This window comes from Ranitomeya variabilis, chromosome 5 (genome assembly GCF_051348905.1).
Source record: "Ranitomeya variabilis isolate aRanVar5 chromosome 5, aRanVar5.hap1, whole genome shotgun sequence".
NCBI lineage: Eukaryota > Metazoa > Chordata > Amphibia > Anura > Dendrobatidae > Ranitomeya > Ranitomeya variabilis.
This window is the reverse complement of record NC_135236.1, coordinates 306,838,027-306,865,918: the sequence shown is the minus strand read 5'-3', so window position 1 is coordinate 306,865,918 and position 27,892 is coordinate 306,838,027.

Below are 27,892 nucleotides of genomic sequence, written 5' to 3'. Positions count from 1 at the left end.
GAGGCTAGAGTCCGGAATTGGACGGCAAACTGGCTGACCATGGACGAACCTTGAGTTACTGCCAACAATTGGAGCGCAGTATCGTGGGTGACACGGGGCCCCAAAAAGACCTGCATCAGAGCGTCCAGGAAGAGATGATCACTCTGCACCACACACTTATCATGCTCCCAAAGCAGCGTTGCCCACTCCAACGCCCTGCCCGACAAAAGAGATAAAATAAATCCCACTTTCACCCGTTCCGTAGGAAAACGTGCAGCCAGGAGCTCAAGATGTATGGAGCACTGGCTCACGAATCCCCGACATAGCTTACAGTCACCAGCAAACTTGTCTGGAAGCGGGAGAGGGTAAATAGTTGGAGCAGGGGAGTCAGCGGACAAACTGGCTGCAGCTACACTTGCAGCCTGAACAGCGACTGCAGTGACATCCACAGCTGAGGTTGTATGCTCTAGAGCCACCAACCTACCATCCAGCTGCAGGATGTACCGCTGTAAACACTGTTCATCCACCATTTACTAGCCAGACCCTGGCGCTAGTGTTCTGTTAGGACAGGCGGAACGCACCGAGTAAAAGGTGAGATGTTATTAATTGCGTTTGCAGTCCGGGGTCCACCGTGCAGGTGAAAACCTGCTGCTAGCAAATGGCAGTGCTATATGATGGTGGAAGCGAACCTTGTTAAGTCACAGGGCCACTGTACCGCACAAAAGAGCGCAAGCAAGGAGTCACCGAACTCAGTCCCAAGACTCGGGATTTGAGTCCGTATAGACTACTTGCGCTCAACACCGCTACTGGGTGTAAGAGATAAATAGAAATAATAATTTTGAGCACAAGAGTGTGAACTGTGCCGTACTGGCGAATGCCACTAACCACCCAGACTTGGGCTAAGGAAGCACTCTAATGGCGTGTGGCGCCATACTGGCGGTCATAGTAGTGGGCGCTGTTTCGTGTGTTATAACGCTGAGAGTTCAGTCGGGCGCTAGATAGCAGCCATACACCATACACAAACAGTCATACAATAGGGAAGGGATATGTAAGAATGACTTGCACTCATCAACACACACACGTATACAAATGTAAACTAGCGCATGGCCGTGCGGTCATGCGCACCTTTTATAGCTGCAGCATGTACAGGACCTTCCCAAAAGGACCAATGGGAGGCTGCCGCAGAAGTTGAGCACCTTCAGGACCTTCCTGGAGGACCAATGGGATCTGCTGCAGTATCTGAGCATCTGACCCTCAATCTCCAATGGGCGATCTTGCCCTGGGCATGCTCAGAAGAGGAAAAGCAGGACTTAGTCCCAAAAGCGTCTGCTCGCCGCTGCCCAGCACTGGCTTCAATGGCAGAAGCTGGAAAAGCAGCAGTAACCCTGAGTGAGACTGAGCAAGACGCTGGGACCGATGTCTCCGCTGAGAAGGCTCCACTGCGGCAGAAGAAGAATGGGACACTGCAGCGGAGATGGCCCGAGATTCCCCCTGTGCAGAGGCGGGAACTCGACCCCTAACATTATTGAAGTTCAGATTTTGCTGGAATGGTTTGAGGATGCCAAGTCACATTAGCATAGCCCCTGATGTGCCAGAACAGCAGAATTCCCCCCTCCATATATTAACTCATTTTACAAAGTACACTCCCAATGATTTCGTGCAGGGGTGCAGTGATCATTTTGACAACACATTTGCCTCACAGAATTTTATACTATTGGGTGGAGAAGAAAAATAAAATGCTGTTTTAGGGCTAATAGGAAAAAATGGACTTCAGTTTGTTGTAAAAATTTCTCTTGAGTACATGTACACTACCGTCCAAAAGTTTAGGGTCACCCAGACAATTTTGTGTTTCCCATGAAAACTCATACTTTTATTAATCAAATGAGTTGCCAAATGAATTGAAAATCTAGTCCAGACATTGACAAGGTTCGAAAAAAAGATTTTTATTTGAAATAATAATTTTCTCCTTCAAACTTTTCTTTCATCAAAGAATGCTCCCTTTGCAGCAATTACAGCATTGCAGACCTTTGGCATTCTAGCAGTTAATTTGCTGAGGTAATCTGGAGAAATTTCACCCAATGCTTCCAGAAGCTCTTCCCACAAGTTGGTTTGGCTTGATGGGCACTTTTTGCATACCATACGGTCAAGTTGCTCCCACAACAGCTCAATGTGGTTGAGATCTGGTGACTGTGTTGGCCACTATAGACTACCAGCTGACTGTTTTTTCCTTAAATATTTCTTGCATAATTTGGAGGAAATCTTTAGTTTCTTGGCAATTTCTCACATTGAATTGCTTTCATTTCTAAGAACAAGAATAGACTGTCAAGTTTCGCATGAAAGTTCTTTTTTTCTGGCCATTTTGAGAGTTTAATGGAACCAACAAATGTAATGCTCCAGATTCTCAACTAGCTCAAAGGAAGGTCAGGTTTATAGGTTCTCTAATCAGCCAAACTGTTTTCAGCTGTGCTAACATACTTACTAACCATCCATTAGCCTTCTTACACAGTTAGCAAACACAAAGTACCATAAGAACACTAGAGTGATGGTTGTTGGAAATGGGCCTCTATACACCTATGAAGGTATTGCATTGCAAACCAGACATTTGCAGATAGAAGAGTCATTTACCACATTAACAATGTATAGAGTGTATTACTGAATCATTTAATGTTAGCTTCATTGGAAAAAAACTGCTTTTCTTTCAAAAATAAGGAAATTTCTAAGTGACCCTAAACTTTTGAACGGTAGTGTAAGTGGGAAATACTTTTCAAGCACAGTGAAAAGCTCAGAAGGGAAGGAGCATCATATATTAGTGGAGATTTTACTGTTATGGTTTGCTTGTCCATGACCCACTTGCAGAGCCCCCGAAATACCAGAATGGCAGAACTCATCATAAGTGACGCCATTTTACAAACTACACCTCTTCATGAATTAATCTAGGGGTGCAGTGATCATGCTGAAACTTCAAGTGTGTCATAGAATCTTATACCATTGGGCAATTAAGAAAATTGAATTACAATTGTACCACAAAAATTTAGTTTTAGCCCAAGATTTTACATTTTCAACAGAAGAAATGGGTAAAAATGGCAAATAAATGTGTCCCACAATTTCTGCTGCATGTAGACATACTTCATATGTGGCTGCACAATACTTGGGAGCCATACGGCGAGAGTCAAGAGGGATGGAAAGTTAATTGCCTCCTGGAGCACAGATTTTCCAAGAATAGTTTGCAGACTCCATTGACTTGCTATTTTTGTCGACTGAGTTGAAGCATTTACTGGGAACATTTTACATAACGTTTGGGGTCACATTTATCCTGTGCGGACAATAAGCAAATACTTTGTACTACCAGTAACCACATCTAAATCTCTGAGAGATGTGATTATGATGAAACTCCAGAAGGATTCATTCACTATAATGATGCAGCAGAGTTACTCTGGACTGTGTCTGGCCTCTGTTCAGCGGTTTCCATTCCTTGCTTTTCAGAAGTGCAAAAAACTGTGGTGGACCATGCTTTTGTGCATGCCTAAAAAGACGGACACCGCTGGGTAACAAGCCAGACGCTGTCCACAGTGCCTCCATTGTAAGAAATCATCCACAGAGGGTTCCATCTAAATCATGTATTTCAGATATTTACACAGAAATCCCAGTGTTAGCACCCAACAAACAGCGCAGGATAAATGTGAGCCAAGCTTTATTGCAATCTTTGGGAGGTAGAATTAAAAAGTCAACAGCAGGGGATGAATTGGTTTTATTTATTTTCTATGCCATTCCTCATGTTTAATGATGAGCGAATCCATTCAGCACTATTCGTTACTCGCACGAATAGTACGGTATTCGGGCTATTCATTACTCGGTGAGTAATTATGTGTTCGCCTCGGTATATTCCAGTGACTCGCCCAGCATTTTTGGTGCTTTATTTTCAGCCAATGAACATGCTGGGCTGGCTTGCCAATCACAGTAATGCCGGAGCCATCTTTGGTGCGGCATTACTGTGATTGGCTTGCCTTCCAGCGTCAAACGGACTAACAACATACTTTACTTGTATGCTTCTATACACTTTGGACCTGGCAAGGTTTTTCAATGGATAGTTAATACACAGATGGTGCAGTTAAATGACAATATTTGCTTGTACTGTATCCCAAGTGGCATTTCTGAATGTCTGAGACATATGTAATTATCATATAGATCCAGACAAGCAATGAGTTAACAGTAATGTTCATTCTTTATCTCTAGGAATGATAACCCTCTCAGTGCAAAATTAAATGTAAATATTCATTTAATATGTTATGTAAATAGATATACGGTTACTGATATGCAGACATGGTTGAGGGATGAAATGTGTGTGATACAATTACCTTCTTTATCTTCTAGACGTACGTAGTAAAGAACATATTTCTTATTTTAAATATCAGCATTGCAGGAATTAAATCTGTTGTGCAGAATGAAAAGTGTAATATTCTCTTTTATCATAACCTGGAAATTAATAACTAGTGAAGGAAGAAAATCATTTTAATTAGGAATATATTTAATCCGTACATAGCGACCATTCATGTACAAGACACCTTTCTCATTAATTTGACTAAAGATGTTGCTAATTAGTCATTTAAGCTGCAACAACAGTTTTGGCATTTACTATAGAAGATCTTGAAGTACATGAATCAAAAAGAGAATTGCTGCTCTCAGGAGCAAATGACTGGGAACAAGATTGAAAACGATCACAATATTTTAAATGAATTGGTCCACCAACATAACGCAATCTTCAACAGTCAGGCTTTGTTATTTAGCAAAGTCTAAGGCTATGTGCACACCTTGCGGATTGAGGTGCAGAATTTTCTGCACAAAATCTGCATCTCCTGGCAGAATCCACAGGTGCAGATTTGCCACGGATTTTATGCTGTTTTGTTGCGGATTTGATGCGGATTTTGTGCGGTTTTTCTGCGTTTTTTAACCCCTGTGGATTCCTATAATGGAAGGGGTCAGAAATGCTGCAGATTCGCACAAAAGAAGTAGCATGCTACTTCTTTTGATCCGCAGCGGTTTTCATGCGGATTTGTCCACACCATTAGCACAGCTTTTTTTTTCTATTGATTTACATTGTACTGTAAATCACTTTGCGGAACTGCAGCGCTTCTGCGCGGAAAAATCCGATGCCGATCCGCACTAATTCAGCATCGTCTGCACACAGCCTTAGGGTATGTTCACACAAAAATAATGTTCATGCAGATTCCACTCTTAAAACTGTCTGCAAAAAGTTAGCTAAAGGCTCAAAAGAATGAGCATATGTATTTTTATGTAGAGATGACATGCTATTCATATGCTAAGACTTTTTAGCATAGTTTAAATGATTAAAAAGAACATGTCAGCAGGACTTTTCCAACTAAACTATAGACATGACCATTTTGTGCTTTGATTCATGTACGGGCATTTATGCACATTTTATTACAAGTGCATTTTACTCAAAGTGCCTTGCTGTTAACCATGGCCTAATCTAATACTCATCTCTATTCTCTTCATACATGTACAGTTGTGGCCAAAAGTATTGACACCCCTGCAATTCTGTCATATAATACTCAGTTTCTTCCTGAAAATGATTGCAAACACAAATTCTTTTTTATTATTATCTTCATTTAATTTGTCTTAAATGAAAAAACACAAAAAAGAAATGTCCTAAAGCCAAATTGGCCATAATTCCACACCAAACATAAAAAGGGGTGGACAAAAGTATTGGCACTGTTCGAAAAATCATGTGATGCTTCTCTAATTTGTGTAACTAACAGCACCTGTAACTTACCTGTGGTACCTAACAGGTGTTGGCAATAACTAAATCACACTTGCAGCCAGTTGACATGGATTAAAGTTGACTCAACCTCTGTCCTGTGTCCTTGTGTGTACCACATTGAGCATGGAGAAAAGAAAGAAGACCTAAGAACTGTCTGAGGACTTGAGAAACCAAATTGTGAGGAAGCATGAACAATCTCAAGGCTACAAGTCCATCTCCAAATACCTGAATGTTCCTGTGTCTACTGTGCGCAGTGCCATCAAGAAGTTTAAAGCCTATGGCACTGTGGCTAACCTCCCTAGATATGGACGGAAAAGAAAAATTGACAAGAGATTTCAACGCAAGATTGTGTGGATGTTGGATAAAGAACCTCGAATAACATCCAAAGAAGTTCAAGCTGCCCTGCAGTCCGAGGGTACAACAGTGTCAACCCGTACTATCCGTTGGTGTCTGAATGAAAAGGGACTGTATGGTAGGAGACCCAGGAAGACGCCACTTCTTACTCCGAGACATAAAAAAGCCAGGCTGGAGTTTGCCCAAATTTACCTGGAAAAGCCTAAAACGTTTTGGAAGAATGTTCTTTGGTCAGATGAGGCAAAAGTAGAGCTTTTTGGGCAAAGGCATCAACATAGAGTTTACAGTAGAAAAAAAGAGGCATTCAAAGAAAAGAACACGGTCCCTACAGTCAAACATGGCGGAGGTTCCCTGATGTTCGGGGGTTGCTTTGTTGCCTCTGGCACTGGACTGCTTGACCGCATGCATGGCATATGAAGTCTGAAGACTACCAACAAATTTTGCAGCATAATGTAGTGTGAGAAAGCTTGGTCTCCCTCAGAGGTCATGGGTCTTCCAGCAGGACAATGACCCAAAACACACTTCAAAAAACACTAGAAAATGGTTTGAGAAAAAGCACTGGAGACTTCTAAGGTGGCCAGCAATGAGTCCAGACCTGAGTCCCATAGAACACCTGTGGAGAGATCTAAAAATGGCAGTTTGGAGAAGGCACCCTTCAAATATCAGGGACCTGGAGCAGTTTGCCAAAGAAGAATGGTCTAAAATTCCAGCAGACCATTGTATGAAACTCATTGATGGTTACCGGAAGCGGTTGGTCGCAGTTATTTTGGCTAAAGGTTGTGCAACCAAGTATTAGGCTGAGGGTGCCAATACTTTTGTCTGGCCCATTTTTGGAGTTTTGTGTGAAATGATCAATGTTTTACTTTTTGCTTCATTCTCTTTTGTGTTTTTTCATTTAAGAGAAATTAAATGAAGATAATAATACCAAAGAATTTGTGATTGCAATCATTTTCAGGAAGAAACTGAGTATTATCTGACAGAATTGCAGGGGTATCCAAAAAGAATCAAAAAGACAGCGCCACAATGGACAGTGAAAAATATCTTACACTTTAATCTGCCTCCTGCAGCGACGTTTCGGTCTAAGGACCTTTATCAAGCACAGTATACAATATTCCAACCACCATTATATACCCATAGTACCACCCCCTAATTGACAAAACACCAATAGGGATACAGCAGAGCATTTAGAAAAATACATACAAACATGTATAAATATAAAGAACATAAAACACCATACAGCTAAAATAGTAATCATAACAACACCCAATCTAACAGAGATCTACTAACCCCGATTGCTCTTTTAACCATAACCCAGCATAAAGCAGTGTAACAAAGTCCCCGCTGTACAATTGTAAACATACGATGTTCCACCAATGAATGCAGAGCATTTACGGTAACCAAGGCAATAGCCAACCCCCCAAGCGTATCCATGGCGGCCGCAGTCCAATCAAATTATCGAGTCTCATATCATGTAACTGCATCGCTCCAGCATATAGCGCGCATCACTGCGCAAGTCTAGTCCACTCGTGTGTCATCCTTAAAACCATCTCAACTGCGCATGTCCAAAGTCAGATGGTATCCACACAGGTCCAAATCCAGAACAGCAATGCGCAGGCCCCAAATCCTCATCCAGCGCTCGCACAGCCAGAGATACAGAGACGGCAACGCGCATGTCTCAAATCCTCATTTGGTAGTTATACATCTATTTCCTCTGTGCATGTCCCCAGTGTTCCAGGGCTCAAACACAGATATTCACAGGTTCCTCCTATGTCCCCCCTCTGTTCCAAATTGCAATTGGGGAGTCTGGCAACACTGATGATTCAAGGGACAATCCGAGAACCTTATTAATCTAGACCTGGGGACTCAAAATAAAGCAACATATATAAAAAGAAATCATTATGAAATAACCCCTATCTATCTACAGAAGAAAATATACAAAAAGTTTACACATCAAACGTCCAAATGTTAAATACATCATATATCAGATATATCAGATATACATAAAAGTCCCAACTATGTCAACTCTGTTGATATTCAATGTTCATTCCCTTTGGGTGAAGGGTGTCAAGCTCAAATATCCATCTTTATTCTTTTTTCTTCAAGAGGGCAATACGATCTCCACCCTGTCGCATAATCGGTACATCAACTATAACTCTATATCTCGGTTGATTGACTGAGTGACCCATTGCATGGAAATGTCTCGGTACAGGAAGTTCTAACAGTGTAGTCCTGATTGTGCTTTTATGCTTACTAATCCTTGCTTTAACCTCCATTGTGGTCTCTCCCACCTAGAAGAGACCACACGGACAACTCAGGACATACACTACAAAACTACTCTTACATGTATATCGCTTCCATATCTCATATTTCTTTCCTGTATAAGGATGACAAAAAGAAGCTCCCTTAACCATGTTGTTACAACACGCACATCCAAGGCAAGGAAAATTACCAAGGCTCGGAAGGCTTAATGTGGTTTGTAGGTCTTTCTTGGAGCTACCAATGTCAGATGTAACTAATTCATCTCTTAAGTTCTTATTCCTCCTATAAGAGAACAGTGGAGGTGTTTGAAATTCAACAACATCAGTATGTCCCTTACTCAACAAAGGCCAATGCCTTCGTATAATATCTGAAATTCTCGTACTCATACCATTATATGTTGTTACAAATGGTATTCTTTTACTTGACTCAACCACCTTTTTAGGAGCCAAAAGGTCATCACGTCTCTCGACCAAGGCCCACCTTTTAAATTCTTCCAGGTCGACCTTTGAGTAACCCCTTAATAAAAATTTCTGACACATTTCATTAAGTCTATCATCAATAAGGGTTTCACAAGAGACAATCCTTCTCACTCTCAGCAGTTGACTCCAGGGAAAAGACTCCACCATCCTACGTGGATGCTCACTAGAAAAATGTAAGAGATTATTTCTGTCCGTTTCTTTGACAAATAGATCCATATGTAAGGACCCCCAACCTTGTAGACACATGTATCAAGAAATTGCATCCTTATTTGGGAACATTCCATAGTAAACCCAAGTTCAGGGTAAATGTTATTCAAATGGTGGAAAAACCGTTCAAGCTCATCCCTATCACCATCCCATATCAGGAAGATGTCATCGATGTAACGCCGCCAGCCCCTGACATGACTCCAGAAACATGAACTGTACATGTGTTCACCCTCCAGGACAGCCATATAGATGTTTGCATAGGTAGGGGCCACATTGGACCCCATGGCTGTCTTGTGGCACTGCAGGTACTAATCATCAACGAAAAGGAAAAAAATCCTCCCCAGGATGAACTCCAGCAGCGCCAGGCTGAACTGTGCACAGTCTGGAGCCATGTCAGTTATTTTGGCTAAAGGTTGTGCAACCAAGTATTAGGCTGAGGGTGCCAATACTTTTGTCTGGCCCATTTTTGGAGTTTTGTGTGAAATGATCAATGTTTTGCTTTTTGTTTCATTCTCTTTTGTGTTTTTTCATTTAAGACAAATTAAATGAAGATAATAATACCAAAGAATTTGTGATTGCAATCATTTTCAGGAAGAAATTGAGTATTATCTGACAGAATTGCAGGGGTGTCAATACTTTTCGCCACAACTGTATTTACAACCCCTGGCAAAAATTATGTAATCACCAGCCTTGGAGGATGTTCATTCAGATGTTTAATTTTGTGTAAAATCAGCAGATCACAGACATGGCACAAAACTAAAGACATTTCAAATGTCAACTTTCTGGCTTTAAGAAACACTAAAATAAATCAAGAACAAAAAATGTGGGAGTCAGTAATGGTTTCTTGTTTTAACCAAGCATAGGGTAAGAATTATAGAGCCACTCAATTATGAGGGAAAAAAATATGGAATCATGAAATACAAATGAAAAAACACTCCAACACATCACTAGTATTTTGTTGCACCACCCCTGGCTTTAATAACAGCTTGCAGTCTCTGAGGCATTGACTTAATGAGTGTCAAACAGTACTCTTCATCAATCTGGCTCCAACTTTCTCTACTGTTGCCAGATCAGCTTTGCAGGATGGAGCCTTGTCATGGACCATTTTCTTCAACTTCCACCAAAGATTTTTAATTGGATTGAGATCCGGACTATTTGCAGGCCATGAGATTGACCTTATGTTTCTTTTTTCAAGGAATGTTTGCACAGTTTTTGCTCTATGGCAGGATGCATTATCATCTTGAAAAATGATTTCATCATCCCCAAGCATCCTTTCAATTGATTGGATAAGAAAAGTGTTCAAAATATCAACATAAACTTGTGCATTTATTGAAGATGTAATGACAGCCATCTCCCCAGTGCCTTTTCATGACATGCAGCCCCATATCAATGACTGTGGAAATTTACATGTTCTCTTCAGGCAGTCATCTTTATAAATCTCATTGTTTCAGCACCAAACAAACGTTCCAGCATCATCACCTTGCCCAATGCAGATTTGTGATTCATCACTGAATATGATTTTCTTCCAGTCATCCACAGTCCATGATTTCTTTTCCTTAGCCCATTGTAACCTTGTTTTTTCTGTTTAGGTGTTAATGATAGCTTTCGTTTAGCTTTTCTGTATGTAAGTCCCATTTCCTTTAGGCGGTTTCTTACAGTTTGGTCACAGACGTTGACTCCAGTTTCCACCCATTCGTTCCTCATTTGTTCTGGTGTGCATTTCCTGTTTTGTAGACATATTGCTTTTAGTTTCCGGTCTTGACACTTTTATGTCTTCCTTGGTCTACCAGTATGTTTGCCTTTAACAACCTTCCCATGATGTTTGTATTTGGTCCAGATTTTAGACACAACTGACTGTGAACAACAAACATCTTTTGCAACATTGTGTGATGATTTACCACCTTTTAAGAGCTTGATAATCCTCTCCTTTGTTTCAATTGACATTTCTCATGTTGGAGCCATGATTCATTTCAGTCCACTTGGTGCAACAGCTCTCCAAGGTGTGATCACTCCTTTTTAGATGCAATCTAAAGATCAGATCCAACTTGATGCAGGTGTTAGTTTTGGGAATGAAAATTTAAAGGGTGATTCCATAATTTTTTCTCTCATAATTGAGTGACTCCATAATTTTTACCCTATGCTTGGTTAAAAAAAAGTAACCATTACTGACTACCACATTTTTTGTTCTTGATTTCTTTTAGTGTTTCTTAAAGCCAGAAAGTCGCCATTTGAAATGACTTTAGTTTCGTGCCATGTCTGTGATCTGCTTTTTTTCTACAAAATTAAACAACTGAATGAACATCCTCCAAGGTTGGTGATTACATATTTTTTTTGCCAGGGGTTCTAGTTCATTCATCTGCTGCATTTGTCCTGAATGTATCTTGAAACCACATTTCCATCTTTGCAAGCATTTTTAATGGTATATACAGTGGGGGAAATAAGTATTTGATCCCTTGCTGATTTTGGAAGTTTGCCCACTGACAAAGACATGAACAGACTATAATTATAAGGGTAGGTTAATTTTAACTTTGAGAGATAAAATGCTGAAATGTGACCTGTTGTCAGGCCCACACTATTAGCACAAACAATTTGGTTTTGAAATATGGCCTGGTGCATAGCCCACACTATTAGCAAAAACGATTTAGATTCTGAATTGTGGCCTGGTGTATGGCCCACACAATTAGCAAAAACGATTTAGATTCTGAAATGTGGCCTGGTGTCTGCCCAACACTATTAGCACAAACAATTTAGATTCTGAAATGTAGCCTAATGTATGGCCCACAGTATTAGCATAAAGGATTAAGATTATGAAATGTGGCCTCTGGCCTATACTATTACAACAATCTATTTAGATTATGAAATGTGGATTGGTGTAAGACCTACACTACTAGCAGAAAGGATTTATATTCTGAAATGTAGCCTATTCTCTGGCTTACACGATTTAGATACTGGAAGATCAATTTCACACAGGATCTCTGAATACTTGCAGCAGCAGTAGGTTCAGCCTCACTGCGCTGTTACACTGACAAAATGGTGCAAAAACAACATGTCAAAATGTCCGCTTTTTATATGGAGTTGGACATGTGACTTCGACAGCCAATGATAGAAGACCTTGTGTCTAGACATTGTGGATAGTTTCTGCACCCTGATTGGCTTTTGGAATCTCCACACATTAAGGTAACTCCTTAGTGACCACCAATACTGACCTTTTACTCTTTTTTCTGACCTCATATACCATACAATAGCATGACCCGACTGGTGAAAATGCAGCAGCTGTCATCTGTACACTACAGTATAGCTGACACCATGCTGTATCACCCTTGATTAGTTTTGGCACCAACCATGGCTTTTTAACCCCTTAGATGCTGCTGTCAATAATGACTACGTCATCTAAATGGTTACAGAGTGTGGAGGCTCCCTCTTTAACCCCATCGGCTCCCTGAGATCATGACTGTGTGGTCCTGATCTTTACTAGAGATTAGCGAATATGTTCTGAAAACGATCGGCAAACAAAAATTTGGCGCAAATATGGTATATTCGGATTTGTGATCGGTAACACAAGCATTTTTCTTAAAATTCATGTGCGGCGTTCATTAAAATCACAGAGTGACAGGTTAGAATCTAATAGATAGAATAGATATATACACATAGAATACAGACACAAAAAAGAAGGCACCACACCAGTTCAGGGTGAAAAAATGTTGCTATTTAATTGCCTAAAATGGCAAAGTTTCGGCTCAGGATTGTGAGCCTTTCTCAAGCTTAAGAAAGGGCACCACAAGCGTGAGAAAGTTCTCCTGTTAGCGATGCCGACTGACAAGTCCTGCGAGTTCACAGCCAGTGAACTCATTTCACCTTTCTGCCTACACCTTTGTATTGTGAGGTGACATCAAGCCCACGCCTTAGTAATGGAGAGGTATCTATAAAACACCTATCCATTACTGATGATATAAAAGAATAAAATAAAAGAATAAAGACACAGCCAGAATAAAGTCCTTTATTAGAAATAAAACTAAACACAGTTTTCCATTTTACTTAAAAATAACAAACACAGTTATAGTCATCTAACGCCTAATTCCACGAAGCCCTCATTCTTATTATGGTAAATACACAGCTAGAATAAAGTCCTTTAATTGAAAGGAAAACACAGACTCCTTTAATAATCTCAATTAAACCATACTTACGACCTCACCTAATTCCACCGAAGCCCTTGTTCTCCTGTAATAAAGCAAAAAAAAAAACAATATGCCATAACTGTCTGTCGTTGTGTTCCATGCTGTAATCCATGTCTGGGGCAAAAACAGTTTTCAACCTATATGGTGCCAAGATGCAACTGTACAGGCTGAGAACCATTGGTGACTGAACTGCTGTGAGCTCAGACTCAGTGACTAGCGGATACTTCATCGAGGTTACCTCCGGTTAATGAGGCTGCAATCCCAGCAGGGCTGAACTACCATGACCTCAGAACCATGGGAAAAAGTCAGTGATGAGGTCACCACAATTCATGGTCAGTGGCTTCACTGACCTTGATAACCAACCAGGTGAAGCTGACAGCTGAGGGTTGCATCCCCCAGCTGTGAGTATTGCATGGCTGGTTATCAAAAATAGAGGGGAACCCACTCAGGTTTTTTTTTAAATTATTTATTTACAGCGCAGGAGTGGCTGATGAATACTCCCATCCACCGTTCCGGTTCTCACTGTTATTAGAGGCAGCAGGTGTCAGCTGATGGGAGCTGTAGTCCCATCAGCTGACACCAGTGACCGGAGGCAAACTTTATACGTCAAATCACAGCTGAGAGCTCAAGCTGTCTTCTGACAGTATGGAAATTGTGTCTCAGTGACCAGCAGGGATGATTTTTCCCCTGATTGGAAGTGTTATGCTGGTGTTTCCCACTCTGTTACACAGCGTGGGAAACACCGGCCTTTGTGTTGTGTATGTTCGGCCATATTCGGTGATTTAGTCGACGATGTAATTGGCGAATATTGCAAATTCAGTAATCGTGAGCCAACTCGAACATTGAAATGTTCACTCATCTCTAATGTTTGCCATGGCAATTCAAGGCCAAATAGTGGCTTTAGAGTCTGCCAGCTATAGTTGTCTCTTAAGAAGTTAGGTGGTAAAATTAACATTTTTACTTCCTGTCATGTCACTTTGTATTAATTCCTGAAAAGCTCCCTAAGGGTTAATAAACTACCTGACGACAGTTTTGAATACGTTGAGGGGGGCTGATTTTAATGTGGTCTCATTTTTTGAGATTTTATGACATATAGATCCACCAAAGTCACTTCAACACTGAATAGGTCTCTAAAAAAGTAAGTTTTGTAAATTTAATTGAAAAAATGAAGAATTGCTGCTTCAATTTTAAACCTTATAACATCCTAACAAAATAAAAGGATATTTTAAAAATAGGGCTAATGTAAAGCAGACATGATGTAAATGTTATTTAATGACTATTTTATGTGGTATGACTGTCTGGACTAAAGAGGTAATAGTTTAAAATTTGAAAATTGTTAATTTTTTAAAATTTTTAGACAAATTTCCTACATTTTTATAAATAAACACAGAAAATAACAACATACAGTTGTGCTTAAAAGTTTACATACCATGTCAGAATTTTTGCTTTCTTGACATTTTTCAGAGAATATGAATGATAACACCAAAACTTTTTCTCCACTCATGGTTAGTGGTTGAGCGAAACCATTTATTGTCAAACTACTGTGTTTTCTTTTTAAATCATAATGACAACCCAAAACATCCAAATGACCCTGAACAAAAGTTCACATTCCCCATTTCTTATTCTTTATTTTCTCATATGCTCTAATTGGCAAAAAGCCTCCAGTTCCTGTAAATTCCTGGGCTGTCTAGCATGAACTGCGTGCTTGAGATCTCCCCAGAGTGGCTCAACGATATTGAGGTTATGAGACTGAGATGGCCACTCCAAAACCTTCACTTTGGTCTGCTGTAGCCAATAACAGGTCGGCTTGGCCTTGTGTCTTGGATCGTTGTCATGTTGGAACGTCCAAGTACGTCCCATGCGCAGCTTCCTGGCTTATGAGTGTAAATTTGCCTCCAGTATTTGCTGATAACGTGCTGCATTCATCTTTCCTTCAACTTTGAGCAAGTTTCCTGTGCCTTTGTAGCTCTTACATCCCCAAAACATCAGCAATCCACCTCCGTGCTTTACAGTAGGAATGGTATTTCTTTCATCATAGGCCTTGTTAACCTCTTTCTAAATGTAACATTTATGGTTGTGATCAAAAAGTTAAATTTTGGTCTCATCACTCCAAATTACCTGATCCAGAAGTTTTGAGGCTTGTCTCTATGCTGTTTTGCGTATTGTAGGCGAGATACTTTGCAGCATTTGCGCAGCAATGGCTTTCTTCTGGTGACTCGACCATGCCTCCCATTTTTCTTCAAGTGCCTTCTTATTGTGAATCTTGAAACAGCCACACCACTAGTTTTCAGAGAGTCCTGCATTTCAGCTGATGTTATTTGTGGGTTTTTCTTTGCATCCCGAACAATTTTCCTGGCAGTTGTGGATGACAATTTTGTTGGTCTACTTGACCGTGGTTTTGTTTTTACAAAGCCCCTGATTTTTCCATTTGTTAATCACAGTTTGAACACTGCTGACTGGCATTATCAATTCCTTGGATATCTTTGTGTATCCCTTTTCTGTTTTGTACAGTTCAACTACCTATTCCCATACATTCATTGACAATTCTTTTGCTTTACCAATGACTCTACTCCCGCCTGGATTACTATAACGCTCTATTAATTGGCCTCCCCCATACTCGATTTTCCCCTCTCCAGCCTCTCCTTAATGCAGCAGTCAGGTTGTCTATCTAGCTAATCTTTATTCAGACTTGTCCGCTCTTTGCCAGTTGTCACACTGGCTGCCCATTTATTATAGAATCCAATTTAAAATACTTGTTCTCACCCACAAAGTTCTCCACAGTGTGGCACCCCCTTACATCTTCCCCCTCATTTCGGTCTATCGGCCTAACCGACCACTGCACTCTGCAAACGACTTTCTTCTAACCTCCACACTAATCCATACCTCCCACTCCTGACTCCAAGACTTCTCCCATGCTGCGCCAATCCTCTGGAATGCTCTACTCCAAGATATTAGGAACATCCACAATTTGCATAGTTTTAGATGCTCCCTCAAAACAAATTTGTTCAGAGTGGCCTATTCCGTTCACTAATCAAAGTAATGTTATGTTTGTGTGTGTGTGTAGCCCATTCATTGTCTACATCTATCCCCTACCCCCTGAAGATGGCTGGACCATCATTGTAAATACATCATTGTAAATACACACCTGTACTTTGTATCTCCCCCACCTCATTGCAGATTGTAAGCTCTCACAAGCAGGGTCATCTTATTTTGCTTTAATTATTGCATTGTTAACGTTGATTCTTATGACTGTTGTGTTTGTAACTGTTAAACTGTAAAGTGCTGCAGAATATGTTGGTGCTATATAAATAAAGATTATTATTATTATTATTACTCACAATCAAGCATCGTCTATGGCTGGATGAAAGATGCAAGAGTCTTTCTGGATCTCAGAAACTCACTTAGCTTTTATGCACACACACTGATTACAAGCAAACAGGTCACATGTGAGGATGTTACCTTTAGTAGCCATTCATACCCATTTGTCAACTTCTGTGCATGTTATCAGGCCAAAATCACCAGGGTATGTGAACTTTTGAGCAGGGTGATTTGGATGTTTTGGGTAGTCATTATGATTTAACCCCTTAACGACGGCCAATACGCCTTTTAACGGCAGCCGCTAAGGGTACTTATACCACAGCGCCGTTAATTGTGGAAAAAGTGAATAGCGCCCCCCAGAGTTGGATTTTCTCTGGGGTCTCTGTTGCCGAGGGTAGCTGAGACCCCAGAGAACATGATTCGGGGGGGTTTTACCGACCCCCGAGTTGCGATCGCCGGTAATTAACCGTTTACCGGCGGTCGCAACAAAAAGAAAAAAAAACGCGATTTGCCATTTAATTTCTCTGTCCTCCGATGTGATCGCATATCGGAGGACAGGGAAATGGGGCCCCCGATAGCCCCCCAATACTCACCTATCTCCCCCGGGGAAAAAATGGTGGGCGCATGTGCAGTGCGCCCGCCGCCCGGCACCCGGAAGATCTTTGGGGTCTCAGCTGCCAGGGGTAGCCGAGACCCCAAAGAACATGATCGGGGTCGGTTTTTACCGACCCTTGTTTTGCAATCGCCGGTAATTAACTGTTTACCGGTGACCGCAAAAAAAAAAGCGATGTCATTCTCTGTCCTCTGATGTGATCGCACATCAGAGGACAGAGAAATAGGGGGTCTCGGGGACCTTGTTATACTTACCGGTGTCCCTGGGTCCTCCTGCTTCTTCTGCTGGCCGCCGGCTTCTTGCTCCGGTAAGAAAATGGCGGGCGCATGCGCAGTGCGCCCGCCATGATCTGCCGGCCGGCAGAGGAAGATTCTTCCACTTGTTTTATTTTGGTCACTGTGAGATCCTATCACAGTGATCAAAATAAAAAAAATAGTAAATAACCCCCCCTTTATCACACCCTTAAGTAAGGAAAAAATAATAAAATAAAAAAAATGTATGAATTTCTATTTTCCAATTAGGGTTAGGGGTAGGGTTAGGGTTAGGGTTAGGTTTAGGGGTAGGGTTAGGGGTAGGGTTAGGGTAAGGGTTAGGGTTAGGGGTAGGGTTAGGGGTAGGGTTAGGGGTAGGGTTAGGATATGTGCACACGTAGAATGGTTCTCTGCAGATTTTTCCGCAGCGGATTTGATAAATCTGCAGGGCCAAAACGCTGCGTTTTTCCTGCGGATTTATCGCGGATGTACCACGGTTTTTGTGCGGATTCCCCTGCGGTTTTACACCTGTGGTTTTCTATTATGGAGCAGGTGTAAAACCACTGCGGAATCCGCAGAAAGAATTGACATGCTGCGGAATGTAAACCGCAGCGTTTCCGCGTGTTTTTTTTCACAGCATGGGCATAGCGTTTTATGTTTCCCATAGGTTTACATTGTACTGTAAACTCATGGGAAACTGCTGCGGACCCGCAGCTGCGGAAACGCTGCGGATCCGCAGCAAAATCCGCAATGTGTGCACATAGCCTTAGGATTAGGGCTAGGGATAGGTCTTGGGTTAGGGTTACAGCTAGGATTAGGGTTAGAGCTAGGGTTAGGGCTAGGGTTAGGGTTGGGGCTAAAGTTAGGGTTAGGGTTGGGGCTAGGTTTAGGGCTAAAGTTAGGGTTAGGGCTAGGGTTGGGGCTAAAGTTAGGGTTAGAGTTGGGATTAGGGTTTGGATTAGGGTTGGAATTAGGGTTACATTTGGGATTAGGTTAGGTTTGGGATTAGGGTTAAGGCTAGGGTTGGGATTAGGGATAAGAGTGTATTGGGATTAGGGTTGGGTTTTGAGGTTAGGGTTGAGATTAGGATTAGGGGTGTGTTCGGTTTAGGGTTTTGATTAGGGTTATGGTTAGCTTTGGGATTAGGGTTAGGGGTGTTTGGGGGGTTAGGGTTGTGATTAGGATTATGGTTCGGGTTGGGATTAGGGTTAGGGGTGTGTTGGGGTTAGGGTTGGAGTTAGAATTTGGGGGTTTCCACTGTTTAGGTACATCAGGGGGTCTCCAAATGCCACAGCCAATTTTGCGCTCAAAAAGTCAAATGGTGCTCCCTCCCTTCTGAGCTCTGCCGTGCGCCCAAACAGTGGTTTACCCCCACATATGGGGCATCAGCGTACTCGGGATGAATTGGACAACAAATTTTGGGGTCCATTTTCTCCTATTTACCCTTGTGAAAATAAAAACTTGGGGGCTAAATATCTTTTTTGTGGAATTTTTTTTTTTTTTAATTTTCACGACTCTGCATTATAACCTTCTGTGAAGCACTTGGGCATTCAAAGTTCTCATAACACATCTATATAAGTTCCTTGGGGGTCTAGTTTCCAAAATGGGGTCACTTGTGGGGGGTTTCTACTGTTTAGGTACATTAGGGGCTCTGCAAACGTAACATAACGCCCGCAGACCATTCTATCAAAATCTGCATTCCAAAATGGCGCTCCTTCCCTTCCGAGCTCTGCCATGCACCAAAACAGTGGTTTATCCCCCACATATGGGGTATCAGCCTACTCAGCATAAATTGCACAATAAATTTTGGGGTCCAATTTCTCCTGTTACCCTTGTGAAAGTAAAAATTTGGTGGTGAAAATATCATTTTTGTGGAGAAAATATGATTTTTTTTATTTTCATGGCTCTACATTATAAACTTTTGTGAAGCAGTTGGGGGTTCATAGTGCTCACCACATATCTAGATAAGCTCTTTGGGGGGTCTAGTTTCCAAAATGCAGTCACTTGTGGGGGGTTTCTACTGTTTAGGTACATCAGGAGCTCTGCAAATGCAACATGACACCCGCAGACCATCCCATCAAAGTCTGCATTCCAAGCGGCGCTCCTTCCCTTCCGAGCCCTGATGGGTACCCAAACAGTGCCCCCCCACATATGGGGTATCAGCGTACTCAGGACAAACTGGTCAACAGATTTTGGGGTCCAATGTCTCCTTTTACCCTTGAGAAAATAAAAAATTGCAGGCTAAAAAATCATTTTTGAGGGAAAAAAAAGGATTTTTTATTTTCACGGCTCTACGTTATAAATTTCTGTGAAGCACTTGGGGGTTTAAAGTGCTCACCACACATCTAGATAAGTTCCTTAAGGGGTCTAGTTTCCAAAATGGGGTCACTTGTGGGGAGTTTCTACTGTTTAGGCACATCAGGGGCTCTCCAAACGCGACATGGTGTCCGATCTCAATTCCAGCCAATTCTACATTGAAAAAGTAAAACGGCACTCCTTCTCTTCCAAGCTCTGCGGTGCCCCCAAACAGTGGTTTACCCCCACATATGGGGTATCGACGTACTCAGGAGAAATTGCACAACAACTTTTGTGGTCTAATTTCTCCTGTTACCTTTGTGAAAATAAGAATTTGTGGGCGAAAAGATCATTTTTGTGTAAACAAATGCAATTTTTTATTTTCACGGCTCTACTTTATAAACTTCTGTGAAGCACTTGGGGGTTTAAAGTGCTCAACACACATCTAGTTAAGTTCCTCAAGGAGTCTAGTTTCCAAAATGGTGTCACTTGTGGAGCAATTCCACTGTTTAGGCACATCAGGGGCTCTCTAAACATGACATGGCATCCGATCTCAATTCCAGCCAATTCTGCATTGAAAAAGTCAAACGGCGCTCCTTCTCTTCCAAGCTCTGCGGTGCGCCCAAACAGTGTTTTATCCCCACATATGGGGTATCGGCATATTCAGGAGACATTGCCCAACAAAATGTATGGTTAAATTTCTGTTTTTACACTTGTGAAAATAAAAAAATATGGTTCTGAATTAAAATGTTTGCAAAAAAAGTTAAATGTTCATTTTTTCCTTCCACATTGTTTCAGTTCCTGTGAAGCACATAAAGGATTAATAAACTTCTTGAATGTGGTTTTGAGCACCTTGAGGGGTGCAGTTTTTAGAATGGTGTCACACTTGGTTATTTTCTATCATATAGACCCCTCAAAATGACTTTAAATGTGATGTGGTCCCTAAACAAAATGGTGTTGTAAAAATGAGAAATTGCTTGTCAACTTTTAACCCTTATAACTCCCTAACAAAAAAAAAATTTGTTTCCAAAATTGTGCTGATGTAAAGTAAACATTTGGAAAATGTTATTTATTAACTATTTTGTGTGACATATCTCTCTGATTTAAGGGCATAAAAATACAAAGTTTGAAAATTGCAAAATTTTTAAAATTTTCACCATATTTCCATTTTTTTCATAAATAATCGCAAGTAATATCGAAGAAATGTTACCACTAATATGAAGTACAATATGTCACGAAAAAAAATCTCAGAATCAGGGGGGTTCTTTAAAGCTTTTCAGAGTTATAACCTCATAAAGTGACAGTGGTCAGAATTGTAAAAATTGGGCTGGTCATTAAGTACCAAATTGGCTCTGTCACTAAGGGGTTAAAAAGAGAAAACACAGTAGTCTGACAATAAATGGCTTCGCCCAACCACTAGCCATGAGTGGATAAAAAGTAAAAAGTTTTTGTGTTATCATTCAGATTCTCTGAAAAGAAGCCAAGAAAGCAAAAATTCTGCCGAGGTATGTAAACTTTTAAGCACAACTGTAAGTGTACCATTATTATGAAGCACAATGTGTCACAAAAGAACAGTCTCAAAGTCAATAATATTTGTTGAAGCGTTCTTGAGTTATCATCACATAAAATGACACTGGTCAGATTTGAAAAATCTAGCCCGGTCAGTAAGGGGTTAATAGAAAAAACAGTCTGCCACTACTCTAACCTTTTCCCTCTCCCTCCTTTCAGCAAACAATCCCCCCCCCGCTCCCCCGCTCATTATACAGCACCACTATCCCAACCAAAGTCCAAACAAAAGCAGTAGTTTAAACTCAATGATTTACCGAGCTTTGGTTGAATTTTGCCAATTTTGAGGAAAAAAGCTCGGGAATCCAAACACGAATCTGAATGGGCAATGTCTGTGCTGAATTTAAGATTTGCAAATGTTTTCCGAACAAGTTCGCTCATCTCTAGTGGTCAGACTGGTAGTGGTCAGGCCCCTGCTGAACTTGGTACGACACGGGTTGCAAATGACCATTTTCTTATTTTCCACAATTTCTGAAAAAAAAGCACCAGACTGGGGAACATCTGACCCTTGGACTAAGATCTTGGCATGTGAGAGTGCTATGGGGAACAGTTGAATGCCTTCTCCCGCTGACAGCTCCACTGCCTCTTCCTGCCTCTTGTTGTACTGCAGATTCCTTCCCCTCTGCTGTGCTCACACGGCAAGCCAGCTTGCCAGGTTTGGACAGAAGCTTCATCAACCATGACCCTGACTTGTCCTCTTAATATGATGTGTTGGCAACTATGTCTCATCATCATCCACCACTTGAGTCTGAAATTGCAGATCACCATCGTCAGCTTCTTCTGACTGAGGCTGCTCAAATATTTAGGCATCAGCACACACAATCTCCCATGTCCCTCTAGAAACTTGCATGGTAACGGGACATAAGAAGCCAATAGAGGAAAATTAAAGAGCTCCTCGTAGTGTCCAAGGATAAAGTTACTTGTCTTCTGGGACTCGGCATGGTGAGAGGTAGAAGCATCAAGGTGAATACTGTAAACATTATCTGTCATTATACCCACAATCTGCTTGCACTGATCTGACATGAAGAGTTGTGTCCCACGCACCCCTGAAAAGTGGGACAGTAATCTAGGTCTCATTGATGAGCGTATTCAGTATTCATTGTGCTCCGGCAGCAAACCCAGTTTCACCTGGAATATGGCCACAGCCTCTGAGTGCACCATCAGCAGCACAACCACTTCTCTTTCCATTACCACACTTCTTGCACATTTTAAATTATCTACACAGTTAAGAGCAATATTATTACAGAATAGAGTCTATTTGAATTTTGCCTGAAATATTTTTTTTTAACGTGGCAGCAACAAAGTCTGTAATGCAATCAAATGTGAAAAAATGTCCGTAATGCGGTAATCCTTACTTTGCCACGGAACCAAAAATTATTTTCAGATATGAGAGCTATTAGGATGAAATAGAATTTATTTGAATTGTTGATGATTATTTCTTATACATGGCAGCAACAAACTCTGGAACACAGTCAAACCTGCAGAAATATATGTAATATGATAATCTCTAATAAGCCACCGGACCCTCAGTTTTTTTCAGATATCAGGATTATTTCTTGTATGTGGCAGAAAACACTGAAACTCAATCAAACCTGCCAAAATGTCTGTAATACGATAATCTCTACTCCGCCATCGGACCCTCAATTTTTTTCACACATCAGCAGCAGGATTAGAGAATAAAATCTGTTAGAACTGTTACTGAAAAGATTTTTTTTTTATGCGTGGCAGCAAACTTTGGAACGCAATCAAACCTGCAGAAATGTCGGTAATGCAATAATCTCTATGCCACCTGACTCTAAATTATTTTAGGATATCAGGGAGAGAATATCATCTATTTGAATTGCCACTGAAATTATTATTTATTTTATGCAGCAGCAACAAACTTTGGAACACAATCAAACCTGCCAAAATGTCTATAATACGATAATCTCTATTATGGTAGGGTAACCTCAATTTTTTTTCAGATATCAGCGGTAGTATTAGAGAATATAATCTATTTGAACTGTCACTGAAAGGATTATTCATTATTCGCGGCAGCAACAAACTCTGTAACGCAATCAAACTTGCCAAAAAATCTCTAATATGATAGTCTCTACTATGCATATGGACCCTCAATTTTTTTCATATATCAGCTGTAGTATTAAAGAATAAAATCTTTTTTGAATTAGCTTTGAAAGAGCTGTTACTTTAGCTTAGCAACACCAAGGACTGTTATGCAATCAAACCTGCTGTAAGTTCCCCTAATACAGTCTTCCTACTTCAGCAGAAAATCCTCCCTGAAATGCAGCTAACTGCCGTAATACAAAATAGAATATATTTTGCATTAGCCCGAAAAAGGGATGGTGGTTTAACATTGCACATCAGGTAGATTAATGCTGTCCAGCATACAGTCACTTCTCCTGCCTCTCTCCCTAAGCTATTTTTACATACAAAAATGGTGGCAATGCGTCTTGCATAGACCCGATGACACTATGCAGCCAGATAGTCACCGTATTTTAGTAGCCAACATGGCTACGCCATTTCTTTTATTGGCGGGCAATCCAGCATGTTTATTAGCATAAAATCAGGAACCAAACAATTGAGGTGGAAATCGAACATGGCGAGGAAGCACCTGGATACTCGATCGAGTGCCGAGTATTTTGAGCAACCAGATGATCGATCAAGCCTTGAATAGTGCTCTTCACTAGACATAACAATTTAGTTCATACTAGAAGTTGCAAGAAATACAAAGAATTCATTCTATGCGTCTTTGTTCCATTTCAATTTCCCTTGTTGTAAAGGGTTTCATTGTGGAGCGAATTTAAGGAGGTATAACTATTCTTCAGCAAATAGGATGACATGGTTTAGGAGTGCTCAGATACATAAAATTTTGACTTGCAAAAATAGCACACGTGACAAAATGAACATTTCCAGTCATTTAATATTTGCCAAACACATTAAAACAAACAAACAAAAAAAAAACAACCATGGGAATTTGCCATCAGGAACATTAGGTTTGTCAATGCTACTTCTCTTCAATCTAGTTTATTAAGTTATCTGCAGAAGTGGCTTTTGCTCAATGTTTTTGTATTGATTAGAGCAGCTGTCCGACACAAGTCAAAGAATGTCTCCTCTATTAAATCCCCAGAGAAATGTGTTAAATGCGAATGTATATCTGTGCTAATGATAAGTGACATAAATCTATAAATTGCATTTGTAGAAGAGATACCAAAAAAACATACAATAAACATGATAATATTTTATTCATGCATTTTACATTTTCAAAAATCAATCACTTGATACTTTAGGGTTTCAAATAAACTAAATATTCATGCAGAACATCAAACTGGAAGCAAACTGTATTTAATATGCTATATTCATTAAACTAAGTTGGCATTAGTTAAATTATATTCTGTTTGGGAAAGTGTGTGATTGCATTTGAATGCTTTTCATTTGAGGATCCAATGCCTAAATCCCATTTTATGATTTCAGAAATGTAATTATGCAATTTACAATTTGCAAAAGATACAGCACTATATATTGAAAAGAGTAACTCATGGTCTAGACATTTAAAGACTAACCTTTTTTTCTACAATTTTTTTTGTATTTCGTCTATTTCTCTATTTCGTATGTTACCAGCCAGATTGTAATATTTACGTAAATAATATATTGTTAAGTATATTCAGTAATATATTAAACCCCAATATTAAACATGTCTGAGCTTGATTAACATTGTTTCATCTAAATTCAGCATATTAAAGCTGTGGTCTATTTTTCATATAATATTGCAGATGATAAACATATATAGTGTGCCTAAGGTAACATTCACACTTCAGTATTTGGTCAAAATTTTAGCATCAGTGTTTGTATGCCAAAAATAGGAGTGGAAGTTACACAGAAAAACTTTAATTGAAAGATTGACACCTGTTCTTTGTTTTGGAGACACTTTTGGGTTTGCCATACAAGCACTAATGAAATACTGATCAAAAATACTGTTGTGTGAATGAGGCCTAAGACCACCTTCACATGTTCAGTATTTGGTCAGTATTTTTATATCAGTATTTGTAAGCCAAAACTAGGAATAGGTAAAAAATGCAGAATTGGTGAACATGTTTCTATGAAACTGTTCAACTAATTTTTTCACTCCTGATTTTTTCTTACAAATACTGAAGTAAACTACTGGCCAAATCTTGAACTTGTGAGCATGGCCTTACTGTGAATACCAGTATACTGCTACGTTACACCACAACTAATGATTGCTCATCTCCTAATTTCAAATAGCAATTGAAAAACAACTTTTTTGTAAGGGCTCAATTAAACAATAGTGATTTTTTTCATGTGCAAAAAAAGTGTCTGAATTTCAACGCCATTGTTTCAAATTTTTGGTAAAAGGTTGTTTTTACCATTGGAGTTTCTCAAATGAGGTTTCTCAAGCTTTTCATACTAAACACAAACATGGACCCATAGACTTGCATCAGCTATTTCGATATGATACTTGCATAAATATTGAACATGTCTCTATGATTTTGAGTGGACCATTCGGTTAGCAAAAATGCTTGGTCATATGAACAGTTCCATAATTTATGAAAAGTATGAATGCTATCCATGGAAAACATGGATAAAACTTAAATGAGAAAAATTGATGTCTGATTTAGGCCTAAAGCTCATTCCAAAAGAAAACTGACTGGCACATCAAAACTAGTCTGAATAGGTGCATGACAAGAACAGCTACTTAGGCTAAGTTCACATTAGCATCTCTGTGTGGAGCATTTCATCAATGCTAAAACGCATTCAAAAGCATGGTTATGCTCCATTTTTTATCCGCATCAGCTTACGCATGATGCCAAAAAATGCTGCTTGTGCATGCATTTGTATGTGTTTTTGCATGCGATTGAGTTTTTTCTGCTCATGCGTTCAAATTTTCAATGAATTTTGTATGAGGCAAATGCTGTTCCAGGAGAATTTCCTTGACAAAAGCCACACCCAATAGGCGTGTCTCATGGGGATTCTGTATATATAGACCCTACACATCAGAAATCCTCATGTTTTGCTGTTGTATCCAGCTGCAAGATGGATCTTGGCATGGAGAGCTTCAATTATAATCTTGACTTGGAATTGAAATAGGCTTTTGCCTTGGCTGTGGCTTGTGAAGAAGAAAGAAGAAGAGCAAGATGGAGAAGACGTCGTCATCGCTACTGGCAACACCCCATTGTTGAAGTCCAAGAGAGCCATGAAGCCTACCACTCATTGAACACCGAGCTGCATGAAAACCTGGAGAAGTTTTTCGAATACACGAGGATGTCGGAACAGAGCTCTGATGAACGGCTGCAGCGTGTCCGAGGATCCATCACCAGGCAGGACACACAACTATGTCGAGCAATTCCTGCACAGGAACATCTGTTGGTGACCCTGAGGTACGTAATTTTGAAAAATAAACATATGTCATTTGCATTATTGTTACAACAGCCATGTACTGTTTTTTTTTTCATTTTCTTTTCGTCAGACTCCTTGCTACTGGAGAGACCTTAGGATCTCTACATTTTCAATTCCGCATTGGAGTGTCCACCCTTTCTGGAAATGTTGGAGACACCTGCCATGCTTTATGTGATATTCTGCATGCAGAATTCCTCCCCCAACCAACAACTGAACTCGAGTTGAAAAATGCAGCAAAATTCAATTAAATTTGTAATTGAATTTGTAATTGAAAATAAAAGAAATACATTAGTTAATTTTTTTTATAGTTTATATAATAGTAAGACAACAAAAAAGATACTCATGTTCGCAGGCCTCAGAAAAGAAAGCATATGGTTTGTTCTTATATTTCGAGCTTTGGAGCAGCACCACTTTTAACTTGAATCTCCTGTCTGATATCCTTATTAAAGTGATCCTTCATCAAACGCCAATTAACTTTTATTCTCTTCATTGTGAACGGAGAAGAAAAAAAAATTAATTGTAAAAAAAGACACCAAAAGTTAGAGCAAAACAGATGCGTCAGACCACATTGCAATACTTACAAAAATCCTTTCTGACTTTTGGACTTGTGTGGTCCATATCATCCAACAGTGATCTGGCCACTTCTTCCCAGAGCCAGAGTCGTTGAATCAATACTGAGTCAGAATGATTACGTTCACGGGGATCCCACAACGCTACATGCTCTTGCACCAGTGTAACGAGTAGGTCATTGTCAGAAAAATTAATGTCATACAGTTTTAAATACACAAACCTGAAAAAAAAATCCAATTGCAAGTCTGATAATGAAAATAATACTTACACTCCATCTTTCTTCCTCCTCAGGAATTTGAACCTGATGACCCTGAGAAGATTCATTTCCACTTGCCTGCTTCTGCTCTCACACAATGGAAGGTTCCTGTAAAGAAAATACATGATTTACCACATGTATAGTATTGCCAGTCAATACATACCAATCTGTATATCAAGTGTGATTACATAATCTGTGTTATGTCCACTCTGGGAAGCAGTCAGTTCTTCACTGGAGGATAAGTTTGAAGAGCAGGCAGCAGTCAAGTGAAATACTACAGAAAATTACAGATAGGAAAAATTGAACTTGTTTAACCCCTTCCCGACATTTGACGTACTATCCCGTCGAGGTGGGGTGGGCCCGTATGACCGCCGACGGG